Below are 27,209 nucleotides of genomic sequence, written 5' to 3'. Positions count from 1 at the left end.
AAAATTGTTTTGTTCGTAAAATCCGATCTAAAGTGTAAAATCAGTTCTGCGTTATTTCAGTTTCACATAGGTAAACTATTTCAATTTTATTAACCAATAGATGTGCTGGTGCAGCAGGGATGTGAAGCGAACCAGCTGAGAAATGCTCCTATCGGGGAACAAGAAATGCTAACATATTCCCGTTTATTTAAAAGTCTCGACTAAGAGGTTGAGCACCAGCTGCTTCATTCTACCTTCCTCAGTACCTTCAAAAACCTTCCGCAAAATTTTTGGCACGGCCATATACAGAGTGTTACAAAAAGGTACGGCCAAACTTTCAGGAAACATTCCTCACACACAAAGAAAGAAAATATATTATGAGGACATGTGTCCCGAAACGCTTACTTTCCATGTTAGAGCTCATTTTATTACTTCTCTTCAACTCACATTAATCATGGAATGGAAACACGCAGCAACAGAACGTACCAGCGTGACTTCAAACAGGAAATGTTCAAAATGTCCTCCGTTAGCGACGATACATGCATCCACCCTCCGTCGCATGGAATCCCTGATGCGCTGATGCAGCCCTCTATTGTATCACAGCCGTCCCCAATACGAGCACGAGGAGTCTCTACATTTGGTATCGGGGTTGCGTAGACAAAAGCTTTCAAATGTCCCCATAAATGAAAGTCAAGAGTGTTGAGGTCAGGAGAGCGTGGAGGCCATGGAATTGGTCCGCTTCTACCAATCCATCGGTCACCGAATCTGTTGTTGAGAAGCGTACGAACACTTCGACTGAAATGTGCAGGAGCTCCATCGTGCATGAACCACATGTTGTGTCGTACTTGTAAAGGCACATGTTCTAGCAGCACAGGTAGAGTATCCCGTATGAAATCATGGCGGTGAATCGAGGAAGTACAGTACATACTGACGAAACTAAAATGAGCTCTAACATGGAAATTGAGCGTTTCCGGACACATCTCCACATAACATCTTTTCTTTATTTGTGTGTGAGGAATGTTTCTTGAAAGTTTGGCCGTATCTTTTTGTAACACCCTGTATTCAAACTTTTTTATGCTGAGAGAGAAGGGGACAGTGGCAGTAAGAAAGAGACGGAAAAGTAGTAAATACTGGAAGATAGTACACAGTGATTGTGTAATAGAAAGGCAAAGGAGACAATGGTAACGTGAGAGAGACACAAACACACAGTGGCACTGGAACACAGTTGACAGTGACAGAACAGTGCTAGGAAATGAGTGGAGGAAACATTGAGAAGGGTCGGAGTGGGGGGGGGGGGGGGGGGATAAAGTGAAAGAGTAAGCTGAAGTGAGAGCCAGTGATAATGAAAGATAGAATCTATGACAATGACAACGAAGAAGAGAGAGAGTGTGACAGCTAGAAGACAGTACAGGGTGTGTACGACCCGGGACAACAGGGAAATACCCGGAAATTTTTTCATCCGGGAGAAAACCGGGAACAGCCCCGGAATTTTTCGGAACTCCGGAAATTTTTCATTGTTTTAGCTTTCAGTTAAATTTTTCTAATTTTGAGTGGTAAAAATTAATTCTCTAGCAAAGAATGTTGTATCCTGCTACTGGAGAATGATACTGCAGCAATAAAATATAAACGAGTGGCAAAGGAAATGCGCATGTATAACAACAAAACACCGTGCACACCCAAGCGTCTGCAAACAGCAAAAATATATCAAAGGCCTTTGGGCGAAGACTATGTAATACTTCGTAATAATAAACTGCTTTCTCTGAGCGTGACGTCACAACTGTTTACGTTAGGTTCGTTTGACCATTTGCTAGCAGACTCATGCTGCGCATGCGCAGTTGACTCGCGTATGACAGTACTTTTCTTCCGCTTCCCTCTACTTGAAGTATGGCTGTTAGCTGTATCGGTAGTAGCAGCAGGTAGCCAGATGGTAACGAGTAACGAGAAAAATTTTTCTCGTGCGTCCTAGCTGCCAGATTCGCGCATGCGCAAAGAGTTGTCTGAGTTGCAGTGGGGAGGGGGTTAGTCTCCACGTGATCCGTGTTTGCGTTAAGTGATTTCGCCGTTTCCTCTTCGTTTACAGCTCCTACCTCAAATGAAAATAAAACGGATTTCTGTGGCCGGGAGCTATCAAGTGAATTAAAATACATTCAAATAATTACGGAGGGCAAAAATATTTTATTAGTTTGAATTTTCTGATTTTATTTTATTTCCAAGTTCTAGCAGTCAAGCATTAATCGCCTTGGAGAACAGTGAAGTTCTTTTTGTCAGTTTGCTAAAAAAGTTTGGCTTTATTAATCTTTCCTCTGAGGAAAGCAATTTATTTGAAACGAAGTGTTTCATTCCACAGTATTGGCTAGTTCCAACTGTAAGCTGAATTTCAGGTGCACGTTTTCATCTTCCGCCATGTATGGCATTATGCCATAATAAAGAACCACATATGAGGTAGTACAGTACTGGTACTCCAAGAAAATTTACATCCCAAAAACCACTCTGAAAAGCTTAATGTCAGATGGGAGCTACTCCATTGTGAATCTGGAAAAAACCAATGTGCACTTCAAGCCGAATTATGCATTTTAGTATGGTTTACGAAATTCCGATGCTCTTGGAGTATCCTCTGATGTCCTGTTTCTTTTATGGCATAATGAAGCTCTCTTAGTGCTATATACAAACGAATATGCGGGCTTCCTACACCACTGCAGCTGCTCACGCGCCATAATGCCTATTTTCTGGCACTCTCTGGCAACTGCTAAATCGAACCTATTTCTAACAGTCTCAGGGCAGTATTGCAAATGGTGGTTCGAAAAGCATTACTTTCAAAGAAAATTTATTTTTACGCAAGTTGAATTATGTTACGTGTGAGAAAGTGGGACGAATTTCTTAAATCACAGAGCGGTTAAAACTGAACACTTGGAGGACCAGCCACTTACAAGAATTTCGAGCCTAGAAGACCAGACATTTATGTAATTATTTTAAATTTACTGGCACATTCGGGTGATTTATCTTAAAAGTATAACAGACGCAAAAAAGATCAATATTACATGTGAAAGCTTAGCTTCTCTTGTGCTATACTATGTATATTAATGTAAACCATTAACTTTTCCTCTTTGTGTGTTCTCGCTACGTAACAGTGATCTTGCTATTGGATGACTAGAACACGTGTCCCATGCTCTGAATATCTGCTGTCATCGGTTGGCGAGATCATGTGGTATGAGATCCGACTGGCTTACAAAAGGACATTGCAATCTCGATTTCAACGTTACGGAAACTAACGTGCTGTGTTTGGTGCAATTCGAATTTATACTTTCATAATACGAAAATATGCAGCGTATATGTTGCTTGCACACCAAAGGTCTTTCCAAAACTTCTTTTTTTTCATCAAAAGTATTTCCAAAACTTTTCTCCCCCGGTTTTTTTCCCGGAAAGTTCTACGCCAGTGTATAAAACGTTAACCATTCAAAGGACTGATAAGTTTTACAGTTCCGAGGGAAAAATCTAAGGAAAAACTACTGTCACTTAGCACGGAAAAAGTGTATTTTCGCCCGGGAAAAAGCATATTTTTTAAACGAGATATCCGGGAATTTTTTTTCCTTGTCCGCGTATACACCCTGCAGTAGCAGCAGAAAGGAAGACAGTAAGAGGAAGACAGTGACAGAGAGAGGTGACTGTAGTAGTAGGACAGAACGAAGGGGACTGTGGCTGTGACAGAGTAACACAAATGTATATTTGACAGTAAGTTGTACTGAATGAGTGAGTGAGAAAGCGCAACTGGGAGTTCATGGGCATGAAAGACTTACAGCTATAGACCAGTGGGTCTGAGTGGGTTACAGTTAGGAGAGCTCTTGGGAATATGAGTTGCATGTTAAAAAAGCGCCAATATGTGCGCATGCCAAAATTTCTGGGAAAATTTTCAAAGGTGCTGAGGTAGGTAGACGTGACTGCCGGTACACCACTTTTCAGTCAGTCTTTTAAATAAACAGGAACATCTTCGTATTTTTTGTGCTCCGGTAGGAGCATTTTCCGCTGGTCAGCTAGTTCCAGCAGCCATTCCTTCCGGCGTAGCTGGTGGAATTGACAGTAGCGTGCCCGCCCCTGCGGTAGCTGACAGAGGGGTGGTAAGAGGGGCTAATCCCAAGTGGCCGCCCCAGGCTGTTGTGCCGGGCAGGGGTGGCTGTTGTTCCGCCTTCCCGTGTCTCATACGAAAGCAGCTGTTCTATCCCAGGTTCAAAAACTCGCTGGACAGGAACTACACGGGCACCTTATTAGCTATTTCGGAATCTAAGTTTAACTCATTTAAAGTCCGCGTATTGCGTGACGGCTTTCTCCAAAATTCTTGTTTTAAATTTTTCTCGTTTTCTTCTGTTGACTCAAACAGGGATTCCAGCGTACTGAACATTTCGGTGCGACCAGAAATGGTCGTACTGGACTCTCCTACCCGTTTTGCTCAGCATCTCGAGCTTAGTTTCTTGAGTCTCAGTTTGCCAAACTCGTCACGTCGGCAACCTTTCATCTAAAATAGGCAGGATTCTAAGGAAACATCAAGTTAAAGTGCCCTTCTCGATCCAGTAAAGGACGATCTCGGTCTGCGGAAGGCCGGGATCTATAAAATTCCTTGCCAGTGTGGTAAAGCTTACATCGGTAAGACGACACGCACAGTACATGAAAGGTGCGTTGAACACGAACGCCACACTCGCCTTTCGCAGCCCAGTAGTCGGCCGTAGCTGAGCACTGTATTACCACAGAACACGCTATGGATTTTTCTGCCACGAAAATCTTGGCCCCAGCGAAACATTCTGAGATTCAGTAATTAAAGAATCTGTAGAGATAGGCCTAGCGCAAAATCTTATAAATCGTGATGGCGGTTTTCAGCTGGACAAGACTTGGGACCCGGTCACCTCTCTAATTCCCTCTGAGAGAAGACATTTTATTCATAATGACACGTCTGACGACATGTGACGTCTGGTTTTAGCGATGCAGGCGCGCATTCTGACAGAGGGCGGACATGTAGTTTTCACCTTTACGCATGCGCCTGCGCGACACAGAACAGTAGCTCCAGAGGGCGTGGATTTCGAGAGGGAACGCTCCTGTGACGGAGCCAAATGCGCATGTGTTTTCGCGCCAATTTTTGCTATAAAGTTGACTCCAGGAACTTGCAGTCTCCAGTGACGGACACTCACCTGAAGATGGCTGGACGATTGCCAGCCGAAATATCGTGGCAAGAAGTCAACATGATCCGGCTTCAATCCTGAAATCTCATCGAACACTCAATACGACGGGGAAACTTCAAGAATCACATCAGATACCTCTTCGGGGAGGCGATGGCATTACAAATCCAGAGGTTGGACAAGCTACGCAATAAGCGAGCGAGACTGTTAAGTTCTCTGTGTTTTTTACTCAAGTGTCGGGACAATGGCCCTATCCCGAAGTTTGCCAGAGTGAGACATTTTATCGAGACCGCCGCTGCAAAATTCATTATATGAAAGGCGAGCTTAGCACTAGTGAAAGAGAGGATCCGGTTTACTCGCCGTGAACTGGACGTCATATCGAAACTGCTGTTTCATCTGCGTATGGAGATTGCATCCAGCCTGCCATCACTTTCCTGGGCATGGGTCGATGGCGTGACCTGGGCAAAAGCGGACTGGGTCCATAAAGAGTCTACTTCAAGACAGATTTCGAAGTTCGCCCGGCTGTCAGCAGCGTTCCCGCAAGAAGATGCTTTTCGACGTCCCATGGTCAATTTAACGGATAAAGTTTTAGACAAGGTGACACTGTCTGTGCTTGGGAAAGGCTTGAACTTCGCCCCTACGCCGATGATGATGATGATGTTTGGTTTGTGGGGCGCTCAACTGCGTGGTTATCAGCGCCCGTACAATTTCCCAACCTTTGCTCAGTCCAATTTCGCCACTTTCCTGGATGATGATGAAATGATGAGGACAACACAAACACCCAGTCATCTCGAGGCAGGTGAAAATCCCTGACCCCGCCGGGAATCGAACCCGGGACCCCGTGCTCGGGCCCCTACGCCGAGAACCCTGCCTCTGACTGATTTTATTAGTGCTGTTGAGGAAGCTGTTAGACCTCTTCCTAGTGATGCTGCAGAAGAAAACACAGTACATACAGTTCCACACAGTAACTGGAATGACACCATTAATAAATATAGACTTCGATCAGAAATCGGTAGCTAAGGTAGAATATTCAAAATTTCTAGGTGTTGATGAGGGGTTGAAGTGGAAGAAACACACTGAGGATCTTCTGAAACGTTTGAGTTAAGCTACTTATGCTATTAGGGTTATTGCTGATTTTGGCGATATACATCTCAGTACATTAGCTTACCACGCCTATTTTCACTCTCTGTTTTCGTATGGCATCATATTCTGGGGTAACTCATCATTGAGTAAAAGAGTGTTCATTGCACAAAAGCGTGTAATCAGAATAATTGCTGGAGCTCATCCAAGATCATCCTCAGACACTTATTTAAAGAGCTAGAGATCTTCACTGTAGCCTCACAATATATATATTAACTTATGAAACTTGTTATTAAAAATCGGAACGAATTAAAAAGTAATAGCAGTGTACATGGCTGCAACACTAAGAAAAAGGATGATCTTCACTACTCAAGGTCAAATCTAACTTTGGCTCAGAAGGGGATAAATCATGCTGCGACAAAAGTCTTTGGTCACTTACCTAATAGCATCAAAAGTCTGACAGATAGCCATATAGCATTTAAAAGGAAATTAAAAGAGTTTCTTAATGACAACTCCTTCTACTCATTAGATTAATTTTTGGATATAGTAAGTGGGTAATTTCCCCAACCCCACTATAAATTAAAAATATTGAGTGTCATGTAATATTTTGTGTAATGTAATATCTTGTATAGACACCTTTTATTAACCTGACACGTTCCACATCATTACGAAGTGTCGTATTCATGATCTATGGAACAAGTACTAATCTAATCTAAAATAAGACGTGAAACGTGCCGTGTACTCACGAAAACTCCACGTCAGAAGAGCAACATTTCTGCGATAGAAAGGGCCGCACTACGAAAGCTACGAGAAGATCCCCACACGGTGGTCGTACCAGCGGATAAGGGAAACGCTACAGTGCTGTTGCCGCGTGAGGTTTATAATCAGAAGATCTAAAACTTGCTGAGTGAACCAATGTATCGGAAGATTGACAAAGACCCCACAGCGAAAGTGGAAAGGAAAACATCAGACCTGCTCAATTCTTCTATTCCGCAAGAAGTGGCCAAAAGACTAGGACCTCACAGTTCTGTACCACCCAGGTTATACGGTCTTCCGAAGATCCATAAAAAAGAGGTTCCGGTACGGCCGATCGTCAGTAATACTGACGCCCCCACGTGTGATTCGGTGATACATCTCGCCTCTTTACTGAGACCTTTTGCGGGGAAGTGCGTGCATCATGTTCGCAACTCGGCTGACTTTATCAGTAGACTGAAGTCACTTCAACTCAGTGAAACTTACTTAATAGTCAGCTTTGATTTCATCTCACTTTTCACTAAGGTTCCTCTTATGGATTCTTTGTCGCTCATCAGCAATAAGTTCACGGCCGACATAACAGCGCTTTTCCATCACGTCCTTTCTTCAACCTACTTTTTATTTAACAACGAATATTTTGAGCAGACTGACGGTGTTGCCATAGTCAGTCCTCTCTCGCATTTGGTAGTAAACTTTTTTATGGAAGACTTTGAGGAATTTAAACCGAAAGTTTTCTGACGATATGTAGATGACAATTTTGTGGCGTGGCCCCATGGTGAAGAATAATTGTCACGGTTCTTGCAACATGTGAACGCAATCCACAAGAACATCCATGGAAGTAGAGAAGGATGGTTGCTTGCATTTTTGGACGTCTTGGTTACTAAGAGAGTGGATGGGCCATTAGGGCATTCTGTCTAGCGTAAGCCAACACATACGTACCTTTACCTGCAAGCGTCGATTTATCATCCTGCACAAACTACCGGCGTCCTTAGAACGTTGGTGCACCGGGCTCATGTTGTTTCTGATGGAGACAGCCTTACAAAGGAGCTGGAACATTTGTAGTCGGTGTTCAGAGGTAATGGTTACTCTCCACATCAGATTAGAACAGCGCTAAGAAGAAAGAAATGTGACCACCTTCAAAATCAAGAATATACGGAGCTATTAAAGTCCAGGGCGTTCCTTCCATACGTCGGCAACCTTTCATCTAAAATAGACAGGATTCTAAGGAAACATCAAATTAAAGTGATCTTCCGGCCATCGGAGAAGATTAGTGCCCTTCTCGGTTCAGTAAAAGATGATCTTCGTCTGCGGAAGGCCGGGATCTATAAAATTCCTTGCCAGTGTGGCAAAGCTTACATCGGTAAGACGACACGCACAGTACATGAAAGGTGCGTTGAACACGAACGCCACACTCGCCTTTCGCAGCCCAGTAAGTCGGCCGTAGCTGAGCACTGTACTACCACAGGACACGCTATGGATTTTTCTGCCACGAAAATCTTGGCCCCAGCGAAAACTTTCTGGGATTCAGTAACTAAAGAATCTGTGGAGATAGGCCTAGCGCAAAATCTTATAAATCGTGATGGCGGTTTTCAGCTGGACAAGACTTGGGACCCGGTCATCTCTCTAATTCCTTCCGAGAGAAGACATTTTATTCATAATGACACGTCTGGCGACATGTGACGTCTGGTTTTAGCGACGCGGGCGCACATTCCGACAGAGGACGGACGTGTAGTTTTCATCTTTACGCATGCGCCTGCGCGACACAGATATAACAGTAGCTCCAGAGGGCGTGGATTTCGATAGAGAACGCTCCTGTGACGTAGGCCAATGCGCAATCGTTTTCGTGCCAATTTTTGCTATAAAGTTGACTCTGGGAACTTGCAGTCTCTCACTGTTTCAGACGGTCGTCGCCCCCGTCCCGATCCTTGCATTAACCCTTCCCCGAAATACGTCCATGATTGTTCAAGTGTCGACTGGAATGCCTACCGCGATACCCTCCTACCTAGGTCGATAGCCACCCCCTCACCTACCACCACCCTAATGATGTTACCCTTGCCGCCTCCTTTCTCCAGCAGACCTTGTCTGAGGCCGTGGAGGCCCACGTCCCTACCGTCGCCATCCACCCGCACCGTCCTACTTTGCCCCCAGAGTCCGTCCTCCTCCTCCGTGAATCCCGCCGTCTCTACCGTGCCTTCCTTCACACGCATGACCCGGACACATTACGGCGCCACCGGCAACTACAACGACACGTAAGAAACTTGCTCGCGGCTAAGAAACGCCGGGACTGCCGACAGACATGCACCCGTCTTAATGCTACACTTCCTATCAACTCGTCCAACTACTGGTCTGCCTTCCGCCGCCTTACCGGATCTAAACCCCCCCCCCCCCCCCCGCCCCTACTACCCTCTCCTTCATGATGACCAATCCTTCCCTGACAACTTTAGTAAGGCCAATCACTTTGCCTCCTACCTTTCCGATATCTTTACCAACCTGACGATCCCCAGTTCGATTACTCCCACTTGCCGGATGTCCGCGATCGAACTGACACCTCTGTCCCTCCCCTCGCCCCTGGCTTCCAGTACTTGGACAACATTACACCCAACGAAGTCAATGCCCCCATCACTACTCAAGATATCATCACTACACTCCGCACGAAACGCAACACCATTCCCGGCTCCATCATCTCCACCCTGGCCAGGCTATATAATGTGGTCTTGTCCACCGGCTACTACCCCGGCCTGTGGAAAACCTCCTTTATCCTGATGTTCCTCAAACCCGACAAACCTCCATCCGCTGTCTCCTTCTACTGTCCCATCAGCCTTACCTCAGTCTTCAGCAAGGTCCTGGAATCCATCCTTACCCGACGCATCCACCAGCATCTCCGCCAGCACCGCCTCCTTCCCGTTACCCAGTGTGGCTTTCGATCGTCCTTCTCTACCGATGATCTTCTCCTTCACCTCACTCATCTCCTTTCCGAACAGCTCAACTTTCGTCGCTCCTCCATCTTCCTCTCCCTCGACCTTGAACGCTCCTATGACCGTGTGTGGCATTCCGGTCTCCTCTTCAAACTCCAAACCTTCGCCCTTCCTATCAACTACGTCCGTCCGATCGGGTCCTTTCTTTCCCAACGTCCTTCCTATGTCACCATCCATAACATGGATTTTTTTTTTTTTCACTGGCTGCTTATATTTTATGACCCACCGTCTAATTTCTTATGGTGGGGTCGTATATTGCCACTCAGCCGCTGTGACTGGGTCCGGGGTCCGCAGTGACTGAAAGTAACACCGCACCGGCTCCCGTCCCCACTCACACCGTTGCCCGTGTCCCGCCACGTGGAGGCGGGCTCTGTTTAGATCCATTTGATATCTTTTTTTTTTTTGTGCAGCATTACAAAAACGTATAACTAATACAAAATCAAGTACGATATTAATAAACAAAACGAAATTAAATATTTAGAAAGAAGGAAGGAAGAGAACTGAATAAAGAAGTTATAGGTATAATATTGCCCGTCACCTGGTTGTGGGCGGCGGCCCGGGTCTTGGAATGAACCTCAAGACGCTGGCCGTTGCTCACCATGCCTTTAACATCCGCTATCCTAAAAACTACCTTAACTAGAAGAGATTAGGGTACGTTAAAGCTAGAAACTAAGACTAAGACCTCCATGTCCAGCCTACTAAACTATTTACGATATACAATAGAGAGGTAACTGATTTTGTGCTTGGCTCAAAGTTGCTAATGAAAGGGTACTCGTAGTAAAAGTAATAAGGTAATGACGCTAACGGTTTGTGTTGAGCCTACAAGGCTCCTAGTAGAGTACACCAGGCGCAAGCACCTCCCGGCCCCGCCGACAACACGACCTGAACGGTGGTTTTCCCCGATCTACCATAGGTATCCGTCGGGTTGGGCTCAAAAGAGAGGAACCACAATTAAGATCCTTCCATCCAGGACGTGCGCCGCCTCTTACCAGGGGGGCGTGGGTCCCTTGAAGAGGTGCCCAACTTTAAGCTTCACATGAGAAGTTCTTAGTATAGTGGAGGTTGAGGTATAGGCTGTGTTGGTTAGTTGTACAAACAGTTCACACTGAGCCAATGAGACTTACAATGATACGTGGTGTGGCAGTTAGCACCTTCCGGCCCCGCCAGCAACACAGCCTGAGCGGTGGTTTTCCCCGATCTACCATAGGTATCCGTCGGGTTGGGCTCAAAAGAGAGGGACCACAATTAAGATCCTTCCATACAGACTGTGCGCCGCCTCTTAACGGAAGGCGTAGGTCCCTTGAAGAGGTACCTAACTTTAAGCTCTTATTGAACATGGAGATGCTGTTAACTGTTTATATATAAGGTGCAATCTGTTTTTAGGATTGTGTGTGATTTGTGCACCTCTTGTCGGTTGTTCCACTCTATTCTTTGAATTTAACTTGGTTGACACTATGGATCATCCGCGCTGGACGCTTCAATATCTGTGTTGGTGTCCTGGTCTGTATCTGTTTCTTCTTCATCACTCGTGGTGCTAATCATATCTGTGTCCCCCTGGGCATCATGACGTCTGTTTGGACCGACTTGCCTTCGGCAGGGTCTGTTGCGCAAGTATTCTATTTGTTGGATCTTCGAGATTTCGTCCGTTAGTTTGTTGAGTTCAGTCCACCTTTCCGGGTCGCGAATTATGGCATGTAGTTCGTTCTGTGTGTTCAGGCGATTTATGTGTACTGTGTGTCTTATGTTCGTGCGTTGTCCGCAGAAGAAGACAGTATGTTCAGGGGAACCTTCTTCCCCGCATGTGCATCTATTAGTCTGCTGCAGACTCACGCGGTACAGGTGCGTGGGATAAGGGCCATGTCCTGTGATGAAATGTACCATACCGCGGCTGGGATCAATATGTTTTAGTTTTAGTCTTTCCCGGATGTCAGGGAAGAAGTTGTATACACGGCGGCCCTTATCGCTGTTGGCCCACTCGCTCTGCCAGGTATCCACTCGCCATGCTCTGAGTTGGCGTGTTGTCTCAATCGGTACACCAGTGATCTGCCGAACCTGGTCTATTCTCCCCATCCTAAGCCAGTTCATTGCTGCGCGGTACCTGATGGTGATATCTATGGGGAAAATTCCCATGACGACACATAGTGCGTCATTTGATGTTGTGTTAAATGCCCCTGTTAGTCGAAGTAGAACACTTCTTTGGCCTCGACGTACAATGGTTCTGTTGGTTGAGAGATTTAACCTGTGGGCCCACGTACTGGCAGCAAAGCATAGTACTGACTCGAAGAGAGCGCAATGGTATGTTCGTGTCACTGACAGGGGTAGTCTGAATTGTTCCGAATTTAGCCTAGCCAGTTTGTGTAGTATCTTTTCTGCTTTGTTTGTGCATATTCGCATGTGTTCGTGGAAGTTCAATCGTTCATCAATGTATACTCCTAGATAGCGTGTGACTGCTAGTCTTTTTATGTTAGTGTCCCCGATTTTGACTATTGGGTTCCTGCGCAGGATACCCTTTAGCAATGTATAAGTTGTTTTGTTTCCTGCTATCTTTAATTTATTATCTGTGCACCATTGGGTTATTGTCCTAAGTGTTCCATTGGCTCTTTCTTCTAGCTGGGCACGGTTATTTGCTGAAACTACGACGAGTAGATCATCAGCATAAGCGACAGCTCCATCTGTCAAGATGTGCTCCTCTAGTAACAGTAGGAGCGGTTCTATAACTATGTCCCAGAAGATGGGGCCGCAGATCGACCCTTGTGGACAGCCTTTTGTAATTCGTTTAATCACTTTCTGGTTGTCCATTTGCCAAACGACCGTTCTGTCTCTGCAGTAGTCCATGAAACTATTATACAGAGACTCCGGTACCTGCAGGTGTCTGAGCCTCTTAAACAAGGCCGGCCACCAGAGGTTGTCGAAGGCACCTGAGATGTCTATCATAATTGCAAGTGTGTATTTGGAGGGTGTGTCGTGTACTATTTGGAGTGCTCTGTTAATTGCGTCGTCTATAGATTTCCCTTCCCTGAAGCCATATTGGTGTGGTGTCAGTCCCCGTAGTGTTCGATGTGCTTGTAGTCTTTTGCAGAGTAGTTTTTCTTGTACTTTACCGAGTGTATTGATAAGGCAAATTGGTCTGTATGACTTGGGGTCTGATGTGTCTTTGTCTGGAGCCTTTTTGATGATAACCGCCTTCGAGGTCTTCCACACTGCAGGCACACGGCCCAGCCTTAATGCATCGTTTAACAACGTTGTGAGAAACGGGATGATCTGCGGTGCAATTTGTTTCAGTACCTCAGAGTGGATACCATCCGGTCCAGGCGCCTTTTTGTTTTTGAGTTCTGAGATCGCTGTCGCCACTTCTTCCTGCGCAAATGGACAGGTGACGGTTGGTGTGGTGTATACTGTGTCTACTTCGCGTCTCACCGCTGCATGTTGTGGTGTGTCTGTGTCTGCGATGTCGTCGGGCAGGAGTTTGCTCAGCAGGAACTCCGCTGTGCGTCTCCAGCCCTTAGTCATCTCACCATCCTCCTGTCGCAGCGTTCCCAGAACCAGTGGGCTCTTAATTTTCTCTGTCACGATTTTGTATGGTTCCCCCCAAATGTTTAGTTGTGTTTGTGCTGCTACATGGCTGTTCCAATGGTCTTTCCTGGTCTTATTCAGCTCAAGTTTATATTTATCCTTGGCAAGCCGGTAGTCGTGTAGTCGTAATTGTCTTTCTCTATCTGAAATTGCTCGTTGGTAAAGTTTACGTTTACGTTTTGAGTCTTGTTTGAGTCGTGTTAATTGTGTAGTCCAGGGAATATTTTGGTGTTTTGTCATTCTTTGTGTGGGTATGCAGGTGTTCTGTGTGTGTGTGATGATATCTGTCAACATGTGTGCTCTGTAATCAACACTGCCGGTGATGTCTTGCGGTATGTGCTCATGTATTTTTTGTCTGACCCTGTCCCAGTCTGTTTTGTCAAATAATAGTCTTTTTGGTAATGTTTCTGTGTTGACGTTAGGTGTGCCACTTAAGGTTAGTGTGATAATGTTGTGGTCGCTAGCAGTGATCTGGTCATGTACGGTCCAGTCTCGTACGTGGTTGATGGCGGCGTTATTAACGAGGGTGATGTCTATGTTTGATGAATGACCGTTGTGTCCGATGTGAGTCGGGTGATGTCCTTCCTTGTTGAGTACGTGTAGTCTGTTTTCTTGGATGATGTCATTTATAATTCTACCTCTGTCGTCAGTTCTGTCTGAATGCCACAGGGTTGATCTGGCATTTATGTCTGCACAGATGAGAAGTTTTTTGTTGCCAGCGTATTGCGCAACATCTCTGATGAGGTCTGCGTATGGTTTGATGCAATGACAGAATTGGGCGTAAAGCGACGCGATGATCCAAGTATCCCCCTTGTGTGTGACTTCAACTGTAACTAGGTGCTCGGAACAGAGTTCTGTAATTTTGACTGGATGTATTTCTTTGTTTAGGATTATGACAGATGCCATGCAGCCTGTCCCCTCCGCAACCGTCACCGCACTTGGAGGAAAGTTGGGGATATGCCCTTGTCTAGTGTAGGGCTCCTGTATGCACAGAATGTCACTTTTTAGTTCACGTAGGACCCGTGGGAGCTCCGAATTTACAAGTATACTCCGCATAGCATTAAGCTGTGCTATTAGCAGTTTGGGTGTTTAACTGTGGCGTAGCACTTGCTGCCAGTTTGACTGTAATCGAAGTATGTTCTCCCATGAGCCCTTACGTGATCCTTGTAAAGCTTGTCCATATCGAATGGTTCCTCCCTGCGGGTGCACACCTGCATGAGCAGGTCTAGTAGGCTGTCTGGATCTGTTGGAATATTCTCCGTTTTGAGAATCACTCTATCGGTTTGCTCTGATGTACGGAAACAAACAGATTGGCCGCACGGGTGTAGGGTGCGGATGAGCATCCGCTGTGCCGTCTCTAAGATGTCTCTTTTTTCTAGCCTACTTAATTTTACATTTATATCTAGCTTGTCGTAACTAAAACTATCGGTGTCGATGGCGTGTGTTGGCGTCTCTGCAGCCGTGACGTGTCGTGATGGTGTAGTGGCGTTGTTGTGCACCTCTGCCGGGGGCGCTGGATTGGCTTCCTCGTTGGTTGTTGTGGGGGTTTCCTTGGGCGTCGGCATTGAGGCTGTTGGTTGGGGGGTTGCGAAGGTGTTGGTATCATCAGGGGTATGCACTTTCGTATCACTAGGTTTTGAGGCAGCCTGCGATTGCCGAGATTGGTCGTCACACGCTTTCACTTTCGGGACTCTCTTAGGCTGTTTGGGTTTTCTATGCGGTTTTAGTTTCCTAAAGGCTGCGATGATTCGTTTGTTTTTTGTGTGTGTTTCGTTTGTGCAGTCTTGATGTGTATCAGATGTGTTGGTTGTTTGTGCCTCCATTCTGCATTGATTTGACGTGATTTGGTTCCCACTTGACTGCTCGTCTGCGCTACCTGTGACAGACATAACAGCTTTTGGTATGTTATGCCCACTGTCGCCTCTGTTGCCGGACCCTCCGCAAACCTTTGTTGCGGTTGTTGCTGCGGCTTTTTGTGTGGCATTCGTGGTGTCTGCCGGCGCTGTCGCCTGTTCAAGGTCGGTATTACGGTTTCGAATATCATTGTTATGAACACTACAATCTCTGGCGTAAGGGCAATAATAGACGTCGTCTTCTTCCTCTGTCAGTGAGTCAGAGAGAGTTATTTTGCGTTTGATTTGATTACAGTCTGAGGTGACTGATTTGTCCATGTTTTCCGTTTGGATTCCAGTTGTGCTTGCTTGCGTTACGGTTGTGTTTAGCACCGTTGGGTTCAAGGTCTCACCTTGTATGAATTTGATTGGTTTGATGCGTCCTTCGCATTTTGTAGTGTCGTATGTGCGTCGTTGTGCTGGAGTGGATGGGTGGTCTTGAGTGGTTAGCAACGCTGTTTTGTGCAGTTGCTTTGGTTGGTCATGTGTGGTATGGTTTTCTGGTCTGTCGGTATCAGGATTTGGGGTTATCATGTCTATTCTCAGTAGTTCGTCTTCGAGTTCGTCTATCCTGTTCATAAGGGTCGTCTGGAATGTCATCCAGTACATTATTTGTCTTTTGATTAGTTTGGCGGCTTCTGGTGACATTTGTCCTGTGAGTGTTAGGTCGTCTATGTATTCATTGATTGCATGATGGCTGTCCTCCAGGTTTGTATTGTGTATCAAGCCTGGAATGTGACCATTGTTGGGGTAGTCGTCAGGTAATAGTTTTTGCCTCTTACGCCAGAGTATTGCACGTAGATGGTTTCTGTGCCTGGTGGATGGTGACTTGTATGATCTTATTTTTACAGGGGTTGATTTATGGAGCATGTTGTTTGACTCAGGGGGGTGTTCAGTTGCCATAGTCAGTACTGTCAATTAGTCTATCAAGCAGCTGTTTGTAGGTCTGGCAGACGCCACCCCTGCTCTTATTGCAAATTCGGTTTCTGTTCCTGCACGGGATGCAGTCGATGGGCTCTGATGCTCGACAGTCCGCGCGTTTGTGGCCCTTTTTGCCACACCTTGAACAGGTCGTACCTGTGTCTGCGCAGGCTTTGGTTGTATGGCCAAGGTCACAACAGTTGTAACACTGGCTCACTGACGTAAAGTCTTTGACAGATAGGGATTGGAAGTCTATGTACACCCTTCCTTTTTTGGTGAGGTACCAATAAATTCTTGGTGTGACTTCCAACACTTGGTGGTTGTATCCCTTTCCTTTGGGCCCTGTGCGGAATCTGATTTTCACGTCTTTGTCGAATTCGTCTTTTGTGAAATCGTCACTAAGATTTTGGTCGTATAAACACTCAAGAAATTCTCTATCCGAGATAGTGTCTGTCACTCGATAGACTATCACCAAAGGTTGCCGCTTTCTGGGCCCCTCACACGCGATATTCTCAATATCTTTCGTCTTTTCTATTATTTTCCTACAGTCCTCCTGTGTTGCTGCTTCGACAATCACAACTTTCTTCGTGTTTCTTATTGACTTAATGTGTAGGTTGTCTCGTCTTGGGTTGATGTTTTTTGTCAACGTTTGTTTTATTGTTTTCGTGTCTTGGTTGTTGGTAGACTTTATGAAGAGAGTGGTTGCCTGCTTGGCTTTTGCCACCTCAATGCGTTTATGTTCTTTGGGTGCGGTGGAGAGTGCCGCAGCGTATGTTAGTGTCTTGGCCTGTTGCTGTGCCTGTTCAGTAACCTTTCCTGTCAGATCCCTAATTTGGTCCCTGAGCTCTTGGTTTATTTCAGCGAGTTTTGTATTGTCTTCCTCGAGTTTGTTGACCTGTTCTGTGAGAGACTCAATTCTAAGGTCCTTAACTGGGTCAGCTGAGTGCTGAAGTTCGCGCAGTAGATCTTTGTTCTGCTCTTGCAGCAGCTCGACCTTTGCTTCTGCTGACGTGAGTTGGAAGGCCAAAGGGAATATTTTATTCCTTATCGTATTCAGTACGCTACTCGATACGTGTTTGGCCTTTAATTCCGCCCCAATGTCATTTAATAGCTCGTCAATTGCAGCGATCTTCTGGCTCGGTGACATGACGGCATATTCGTGGACACCAGAAGCCATGCCTATAGGCGATACTTTGCAACTGGTGCTGCTCTGCGCTCTACTAAGCGTCCCTTTCGTGGACTTGGGTGTGGTGTTGGCACCACTTAGTTGGCGTGCTCGATCCAGGATTGCGGATCTGTGTTATTGTTCTTAAAGAGTGACCGTTATTTGGTAGGTGTTGCGTGTGCGGCACCACATTGGGATACGTAAGTCCCAAAAGCGATACGTCACAGAACGAGGCCGAATGTGGGCTGGGTGGCTTCGCCGGCGATGTCCGATCGACACCGAGCGCCGCGGTCAGCTCCGCGCGTCAGCCGGCCACGTGCTTCGCGGGACCAGGTGGGGACTGTGAGCTCGCGTAAGCTGCTGACTCCCGCGGTTGGGCGCGGAAACACGAGTCGTGCTTAGCAACACCGGTTTGCTGTGGCCAGCGCAGTTTGGCCTACTTGCGAAACTCACGCGTAGTGCGTGTCAGCTGGCGCACTGCGACCCACTCTCGGGACTTTGCGTTCCGTCGCTCGGCGTATCGCTTTACGTTACTCGTAATCAATTTTCTTCACTATCGACAGTTTATGACTTTTACCTGTAATATGTCTATAATTCAGAATTATGATCGTTTCCCTTCACTGTATGGGTATTGTTCACACTGGTTTTCTTCATATTAAGCTAGTCTTTTCTGCGAGATTTGCTACCATATGTTAGTCTTCGTTTTTAGTCTAAGTCCGTTATTATCATTTTTTTATTCGGGACACTTTTGGAAGCTACCCTTCACTGTTCTAACATGTTATCGTGAGTTTGGTGGATATTTAACGTCTAATTACGGAGAAAAATCCTACCATACGTTACTTTGATGATTCGTCACACGGTAACTTTCCTTTCATATTGTTTTTAACACTTTCACAGCACTGTGGTTAGTAATGTTAGTAATGTCAAGCGTTCCTAATCGTATTAGTAGTGTTTTTGGATGTTAGTTGTAGTGAAATACCTTTGATGAGGTCCGACATGCTGTAAATGTGCCCGCGAAGTCACTAATGCACTATTTCTCTAGTCTAAACACGAGAAAATTTTGTAGGACTGCTTCACTTCACTATTATCCATCACTGATCACTGTTTTTTCGTTCACTGGCGTGATTGTTCCCGATAGAACCGACAAAAAGACCGTAGTTGCGGGAGCGCGCGCGAGACACGTACGTACGCGCTAGCCTGTCACACTAGACTGATTCCTACACCTTCTACCCCTCTGCCGGTCTGCCCCAAGGTTCCGTCCTCTGCCCTCTTCTATACCTTCTGTATACGGCGGATATGCCGCCGCCTTCACCCCCCATCCACCTTCTCCAGTGCGCAGATGACACTGCCTTCCTTGCCCTCGCCCCCACCCTGCAACGCTCACAATATCTTCTCCAATCCCATCTTGACCGGTTCACCACTTGGTGTAACCTGTGGTTGCTCAAGGTCAATCCTTCCTAGACCCAGGCGATCATTGTCGGCAAAACCACCCCTTCCTTCCGTCTCCTCGACTTCTGTCTCACCATTTATTGCCGTCCTATCGCCCTCACCCCCACCCTTAAGTACCTTGGCGTCACCCATGACCGTTGCCTTTCCTGGACCACCCATCTCCAGACTATACAAGCCAAGGCACGTTCCCGCCTCCATCTCCTCAGGCTCCTTTCTGGCCGCACTTGGGGTCTGGACCCCTCCACCATCCTCCACACCTATAGATCCCTTATCCGCCCTATCCTCTGTTACGCTCATCCCACCTGGATCTCCGCCCCTCCTATCTTTTACAAATCCCTTCAAATCCTAGATCGCCATGCGCTCCGCCTCGCCTATCGCATCCGTCTCCCCCCCCCCCCCCCCCACGCGGATCCTATGTGACTTTATTCCATTCCCATACCTCCTCCTTTTCCTCGAACGGATACAGATCCTCTACACCTCCGACAAACTTGATCCCCCTCACCCGCTTGTCTCTCTCATCCTCTCCCACCCCCGTCCGCTGCCGCACCTGCATTCCCACATCCCACCTGCTCTCCATCTCTCCACTCTCCATACCCTCGCCCAAGGTAGCTTCCACCAACTCCCCCTCCCTGATGATGCTCTCATCCCCTCCATCTACCCCTCCTACCAACTTTGATTCTCCTCTACCGCGCCCTGTGTTTTATCCCGAGGACACCCTCTCTCCCTTCCCTCCCTCCCCCCCTGGGCTTCCCCTACCCCCCTACCTTCTTTCCTCCTCCCCCCCATCTCCTCTGCCACTGGCATCTACACCCTCCCCTCTCCCTCCTCCCCCCCTTTTCCCCTTTTGGCAGGTCCCCGGACTCGTACACATCAAGTGAACTTTCGCGCGCCGGAGATCGTCGCCAGTGTTTTTGTGTGTGCCATCATGTTGGTGATTCAGTGTTTCTGTCGTCTCTGTTAGTGCCCGAGTGCTGAACGTTTTTCTTTGGGCGCTGCACTTGTGAATGACTTAATGTATTTTTAAATTTGTGTGTCTACTGTTGTCTATCCATCGTGTTGTTTCGTTTTTCGATGTTTCCACTTGTAATCAACGTATTATCTGTGGCTGAAGAGCGGCGTAGTATTGCCGCTGCCGGCCTACCTTTGTATAAGGTATCAAAATAACAGTAAAGGAAAAAAAAACTTGCAGTCTCCAGTGACGGACACTCACCTGAAGATGGCTGGACGACTGTCAGCCGAAATATCGTGGCAAGAAGTCAACATGATCCGGCTGCAATCCCGAAATCTCATCGAACATATTATAACTACTTACAGCACTTGTTTACAAACAACATTTTTTTCATTTTTTTATCCGGGGCACATATGTACAAATTTTTCGGATTTTCTGCTTGAGAGAAGAAGCTGAATATAGGGAAGCATTAGGGAAGCAGAAGTTATATGAACGTGTGGTGTCTGTTCTTTCAGACCAGTCTGTAAGAACAGACACCACGTAGAATCCGCAGCTGTCATAGACTATATGTAAATCGAAGGAGGAGAGGGTAAGGAAAGGAATGGAATGGAATGGAATGAGTGCTGTCAGCTGCATTGGGACGTTACGCGGAATCGGTGGCGACGAATGAAAGCGTGTACCGAATCGGTATTCGAGCCCGGGACCTCTTACTGACTAGGCAGGTTCGGTAACCATTGCGCCATCCTGGACACATTGTTAGCGCAACTGCACGGACATCTTGGCTCGCCTCACAGCCGATCCAGACTCCCATTGAGCGCCACCTATCCGCAGTCCCTGTCCATTTCCTCCATATTCGCTCTCCGTGATTCCCACAAGAGGTCGGACGTACTTGTGCATCTGCACTGAACAAGGTGAGTTCATTGCCCAGCTAGGCCTATCAAATTATATGAATATGTAGTGTCTGTTCTTTCGGATATGTCTATTACTTCATTTCAGATGAAATATACTTGCATAAATTTATGGTCTTCGTTTGGGTAGCGGTAGTAATGATCCCATGTTGTGATAGATTTGTCCTTTTACGGAAATAAAAAAAAATCGATTTCACCTCTGTTAGTGTTAGTCGTTTGGAAGCAGGCGTTGTACGCTTTAATGTTTTGAAGAAAATGTTTTGATTCTGGAATTTCACAGGTCATGTAATGTAAAAATTCCTGTGGAGTTGATGCCAGTGGTGGTAACTGAAGTTTGCCATTAATGCAGCTAAATCATCGTGTACTTCCACTGAACTTTTTCGCTTTGCAAAATTGGCAGACGTTATCCATTTTTCCTATTACAATGTGTTTGTTAGGTAGTACTGTTTACTTATCCTCATCCACGCTTCTCGTACAGTGACATTTTCATGGCGGGCTTGAGTTCACAGTCTTTTATTATAAGATTGTGTCGCAGTTCTTGATTCTGTAGTCGGTTCATTTCGTTGTTCTTCGGTTTCTCTCATTACGGTGGTCTTGCCATTCGTTTGCGCTCTTCATCTGTCTCCGTTTTTTTCTGTTCTTTTTTTGTTTCCGCCGTTTTGCTTCTGAAGTGACAAGATCTCTTACTCTTTCACGTTTGGGCATTGTCTGAAATATTAATCAAATCAACTTTTGATTAACAAATACACTAAGTAACTTCACACTTCATTATCGATTTATTTTCAGCCACTGTGTCACTTTGACTACTCACACTTCGTTGTTTGTTTTACTGTTTGTCTTTATTCACTCACTGCACTACTTTCTCCGTTGCTCCTTTCGTCACTGATAAGAAACTGAAGTTCGAACCCACGACGGATCGTGCTTTATATCCTCCTACCAATGGGTAGCCCCAGCAGTGGCGAATTCCCAAACATACCAAAAAGACTTCGAATGGTCCACAATGTTCCAGAACACTGCACAACATTTGAGAGTGTCCTGGAATGTTCCACAATGTTCTAGGATGTTCCGGGATGGTCCTGAACATTCTGGAATCTTCCCGAATATTCCTGATTATTCCCGAACTTTCCAGAACATTCCGGATCTTTGTGGATCATTCTGGAATGTTATGAAATGCTCTCGAGTAGTCTCGAAAGCTTAGGAATGTTCTCGAATACTCTGGAATGTTCTAGAAATTTCAAGAGGGTGAAAGTTCCCAGCCCCTCTATCTTCAAAAGCATGTTCCCCAGGTAAAAACGGGAACCTTCTTCATGGATGAGAGACAGAGGGCTGCTACACCATGTAACTCCCTTGATCGTACCAGGACTCTTTTCCGAGTTTTAGTAGCACGCACACTGTACACATACTTTTGTGTTATATATTGATTATCAACACACAGTTACAACCATAAAATGGAATTTGATTTATTATTAGCCACATACCAGTTACAGGGAATGAGTTGCACAACAATGAAATTATCGTTTTGTATCTAAAGCTGTTGTGTTGAAATAGCTTGGGTTAAAATCGTTAAAATATGTTTTATGCATAGACAGTACCATAACACACTCATTATGCAAAACATTTTCACAATTCCTCACCTAATTTCTCCTTAATGACATAATTCTTTTCTCCATCTAGTGTTTCCATCTTTACCCAAATAATAACTTCCACCTACCACATTTTCATCTTCTTCAACACCACCTTTTTCATCTCCACAATTAGAATAAATTGGCCCCTCATCAAGTAGTCATCTGTCAGTGCCTGCACGTGGGCCCTTCAGCCACGTTACGAGCTAACTATAACAGTATTTGCTCTTAATTACGTAATCAAATATCATATCTTAAGCAAAATATGCAGGAAAATGCAATGAAATAGCTATATTGACTTTTCCGCCTTGAGAAACGGGGGTGGTGTGTTGGGGTTTCGCAAACCCCAGCAAGCACAGACTTGTTTAGCAGCACCTCACGTAGTCCAGTGCAAAACTAAAGTTACAGAAACACACTCCCACCTCTCTGCTGACATCTCGTAGCAGCTACCTGGAACTACAAAGTAGTGTGACATGCCATCTACCATTTAATATAGAAGTTCGTCAGAATGGGTACACTGCACCCCCGCACACCACTGCCGGGTTAATTTACTGACCGGTCTCTGTTTGGTATTAATGTGCTCGGAATTTCCTTGGGAGTTCGAATCTGTGATCAGAACTAAGGACTAATTTCATTACACTCTCTCTCTCTCTCTCTCTCTCTCTCTCTCTCTCTCTCTTCCTTTGTGGTGGGGACTTTTCTGGACAGACGCTAGAGCCCTGCAGCCGCCTGGTCCGCACGCGTCTGTGGTATGCGAGTGAGAGCGATAATACGACTCACAAACGTTGTCGGAAGTTGCTGAAGATTATTAATGCTAATGACAACCACGTGAGCGCATGTATACGTGGCAGGCATAGCCGCGTGACCAACGCGTACTTAAAGCGCCCGCACTCACTTCTATACAAGCTGCGAATTCACAATGTGCGCATACGCGATGCACTTCACTTAGCACCAGACTTGAGCGAAATTAATGCAAATGGCGAATAACGAATAAAGGTATAAATTACTATTCCTTTTTTGTGAATAGCCGGCCGCTATGTCCGAGCGGTTCTAGGCGCTTCAGTCTGGAACCGCGTGACCGCTCTGGTCACAGGTTCGAATCCTGCCTCGGGCATGGATGTGTGTGATGTCCTTAGGTTAGTTAGGTTTAAGTAGTTCTAAGTCCAGGGGACTTACGACCTCAGATGTTAAGTCCCATAGTGCTCAGAGCCATTTCAAACATATACTAGTTCACTTGCTCGATTTATTCATGGAAACCTACGGCGTGGTTTCAAGTTTTTTAGTTAATTATAAACAAAGTTCAAAATTATAGTCTGTTGTCACACTCTCGACATAGATCTCTTTAATTTGTTCTGATTAAAATATGTGTAAATATCTATGCGATTTTAGGACCTGACTGAAATTGAGCATTAATTCATCAGCAATTATTTCACAGAAATATGCAATTTCACGACTGAAACAATGACCCTGAATAACATTTAAATTCGGTTTTCACTTCAATTTTCGTTATACTATGGTAACACTTAATGAATCTCAGGCATACAGTGTACGCCTTTCCCTAGAAAACATGGAAAATAGACATCTAAAAGGAAATTCTAATTCTAAGCGCATTTGAATGCTTGCCGGGCCATAAGTGCCGCTACGTTGTGTCAAAGCTGTGAGCGCCTGTATGATCTCTGACGTCACTCGCAGCAGCTGGAACAGGGTGCGAGTCAGGTGAGCCAGACCGACTTCCTGTTGCGTGTCTCTTTACTCGCATGGCGATGTCAGGCGACTGATGCCCATCACTCGGTGACTGAGCGCCATACGATACCGAGTGAGTGACCGCCAGCCGCGTGTTTCCGCTTGCGCGTGCAAATCGAGTGATGTAGACGAGCGCTATTCACGCGTCTTCGCCACGAGGTTGCAATGCTCTGACAGGCGCTGTGGCCTCGCTACTTACGTTGTGTGTTTGACAAAGCCTATGCGTTATAACTCGACAATCGGCGGGAGTGCAGTGTGCTAATCCCAAACCCTCCATACCACGTCCACGTGACGCCATCGGGTGACGGATGCAGAGCCAATTCGACAACATTTTTCCATACAAGCGATTTATCATTTGGCGCCCACCGCCCCTCCTCCTTTCCCTCGTACACCTTCACCAGTCTGTTTTCGCTACTAGTTGTAATACGCACTTGGGCGCCCCTCTGTTTGGTGCCCCAAGCCGACGCGTGTCGTTAGTGCTTTCAATAGGCCCTGCCTAGACGAGAAACTGATACTGACCCGTCTGTGGCCAAAATGGCGGTGGCTCTGAGCACTATGGGACTTAACATCTGTGGTCATCAGTCCCCTAGAACTTAGAACTACTTAAACCTAACTAACCTAAGGACATCACACACACTCATGCCCGAGGCAGGATTCGAACCTGCGGCCGTAGCAGTCCCGCGGGTCCGGACTGAGCGCCTAGAACCGCTAGACCACCGCGGCCGGCACCAAAATGGCGATGCTTATCTGATCTTATGGTATTTAGATGCTGTTGCTATTGTGGTCTTCAGTCCAAAGACGGATTTGATGCAGCTCTCCATGCTACTCTATACTTAGCAAGCCTCTTCATCTCCAGACAAGTAGTGCAACTTATATCCTTCCGAATCTGCTGATGGTATTCATCTCTTGGTCTCTCTCTTACAATTTTTACCCCCACACTTCCCTCGTGTATTAAATTGGCGATGTCTTGGTGTCTCAGAATGAGTCCTACCAACCGATCCCTTATTGCAGTCAGCTTGTGCCATAAATTTCATTTTTCCATTGTTCCATCCAGTGCCTCCTCATGAACCATGGACCTTGCCATTGGTGAGGAGGCTTGCGTGCCTCAGCGATACAGATAGCCATACCATAGATAAAACCACAACGGAAGGGTGTCTTGGTTGGTTCAAATGGCTCTGAGCACTATGCGACTTAACTTCTGAGGTCATCAGTCGCCTAGAACTTAGAACTAATTAAACCTAACTAACCTAAGGACATCGCACACATCCGTGCCCGAGGCAGGATTCGAACCTGCGACCGTAGCGGTCGCTCGGTTCGAGACTGTAGCGCCCAGAACCGCACGGCCACTCCGGCCGGCGGAAGGGTGTCTGTTGAGAGGCCAGACGAACGTTTGGTTCCTGAAGAGGGGCAGCAGCCTTTTCAGTAGATGCAGGGGCAATAGTCAGGATGATTGACTGATCTGACCTTGTAACATTAACAAAAACGGCCTTGCTGTGCTGGTACTGCGAACGGCTGAAAGCGAAGGGAAACTGGAGCCGTAATTTTTCCCGACGGCATGCAACTTTACTGTATATTTAAATGATGATGGCGAAATCTTGGATAAAATTTTCCGGATTTAAAATAGTCCCCCATTCGGATCTCTGGGTGGGGGCCACTCAGGACAACGTCGGTATCAGGAGAAACAAAATTGGCGTTCTACGGGTGGGAATCCCTTAATGGGGCAGGTAGTTTAGAAAATTTAAAAATGGAAATGGGTAGGCTGAAGTTAGATGTAGTGGGAACTAGGGAAGTTCGGTGGCAGGAGGGACAAGACTTCTGGTCAGGTGAATACAGGGTTGTAAATACAAAACTAAATATGGGTAATGCAGGAGTAGGTTTAATAATGAATAAGAAAATAGGAACGCGGATAAACTTCTACGAACAGCATAGTGAACGCATTATTTTAGCCAAGATAGACACGAAGCCCATGCCTACCACAGTAGTAAATGTGTATATGCTAACTAGTTCCGCAGGTGATAAAGAGATTGATATGATAAAATAAATTATTCAGATAGTTAAGGGAGACGAAAATTTAATAGTCAAGGGGGACCCGAATTCGATAGTAGGAAAAAGAAGAGGAAAGAGAAGCAGTAGGTGAATATGGACTGGGGGAAGGAATGAAACAGGAAGCCGCCTGGTAGAATTTTGAACAGAGGACAGCTTAATCATAGCTAACACTTGGTTTAGAAACATGAAAGAGGCCTGGAGACATTGGAAGGTTTCAAGTATATTATATAATGGTAATAAAGAGATTTAGGAACCAGGTTTCAAATTGTAAGACGTTTCCAGGGGCAGACGCGAACACTGACCACAGTTCATTGGTTATGAACTGTAGATAAAAACTGAAGAAACTGCAAAAAGGTAGGAATTTAAGAAGATGGGACCTGGATAAACTAAAAGAACCAGAGGTTGTAGAGAGTTTCAGAGAGAGCATTAGGAAACGATTGGCAAGAACAGGGGAAAGAAATACAATAGAAGAAGAATGGGTGGCTTTGAGAGATGAAATAGTGAAGACAGCAGGGGATCAAGGAGGTAAAAAGCCGAAGGCTAGTAGAAAACCTTGGATAACAGAAGAGGTACTGGATTTAACTGATGAAAGGAGAAAAATGCTGTAAATGAAGCAGGCGAAAAGGAATACAAACATCTCAAAAATGAGATCTTCAGGATGTGCAAAATGGCTAAGCAGGCACGGCTAGAGGACAAATGTAAGGATGTAGAGGCGTGTATCACTAGGGGCAAGATAGGTACTGTCTACAGGAAAATTAAAGAGACCTTTGGAGAAAAGAGAACCACTTGTATGAATATCAAGAGCTCAGATGGAAAACCAGTCCTAAGCAAAGAAGGGAAAGCAGAATGGTGGAAGGTTTATACAGAGGATCTATACAAGGGAGATGTACTTGAGGGCAATATTATGGAAACGGAAGAGGACGTAGATGGAGATGAAATGGGAGATATGATACTGCGTGAAGAATTTAACAGAGCACTGAAAGACCTAAGTC

Source organism: Schistocerca cancellata, chromosome 4, assembly GCF_023864275.1.
Source record: "Schistocerca cancellata isolate TAMUIC-IGC-003103 chromosome 4, iqSchCanc2.1, whole genome shotgun sequence".
NCBI classification, from domain to species: Eukaryota; Metazoa; Arthropoda; class Insecta; order Orthoptera; family Acrididae; genus Schistocerca; species Schistocerca cancellata.
The sequence above is the reverse complement of the archived record's forward strand: the minus strand, read 5'-3'. Positions refer to the sequence as shown.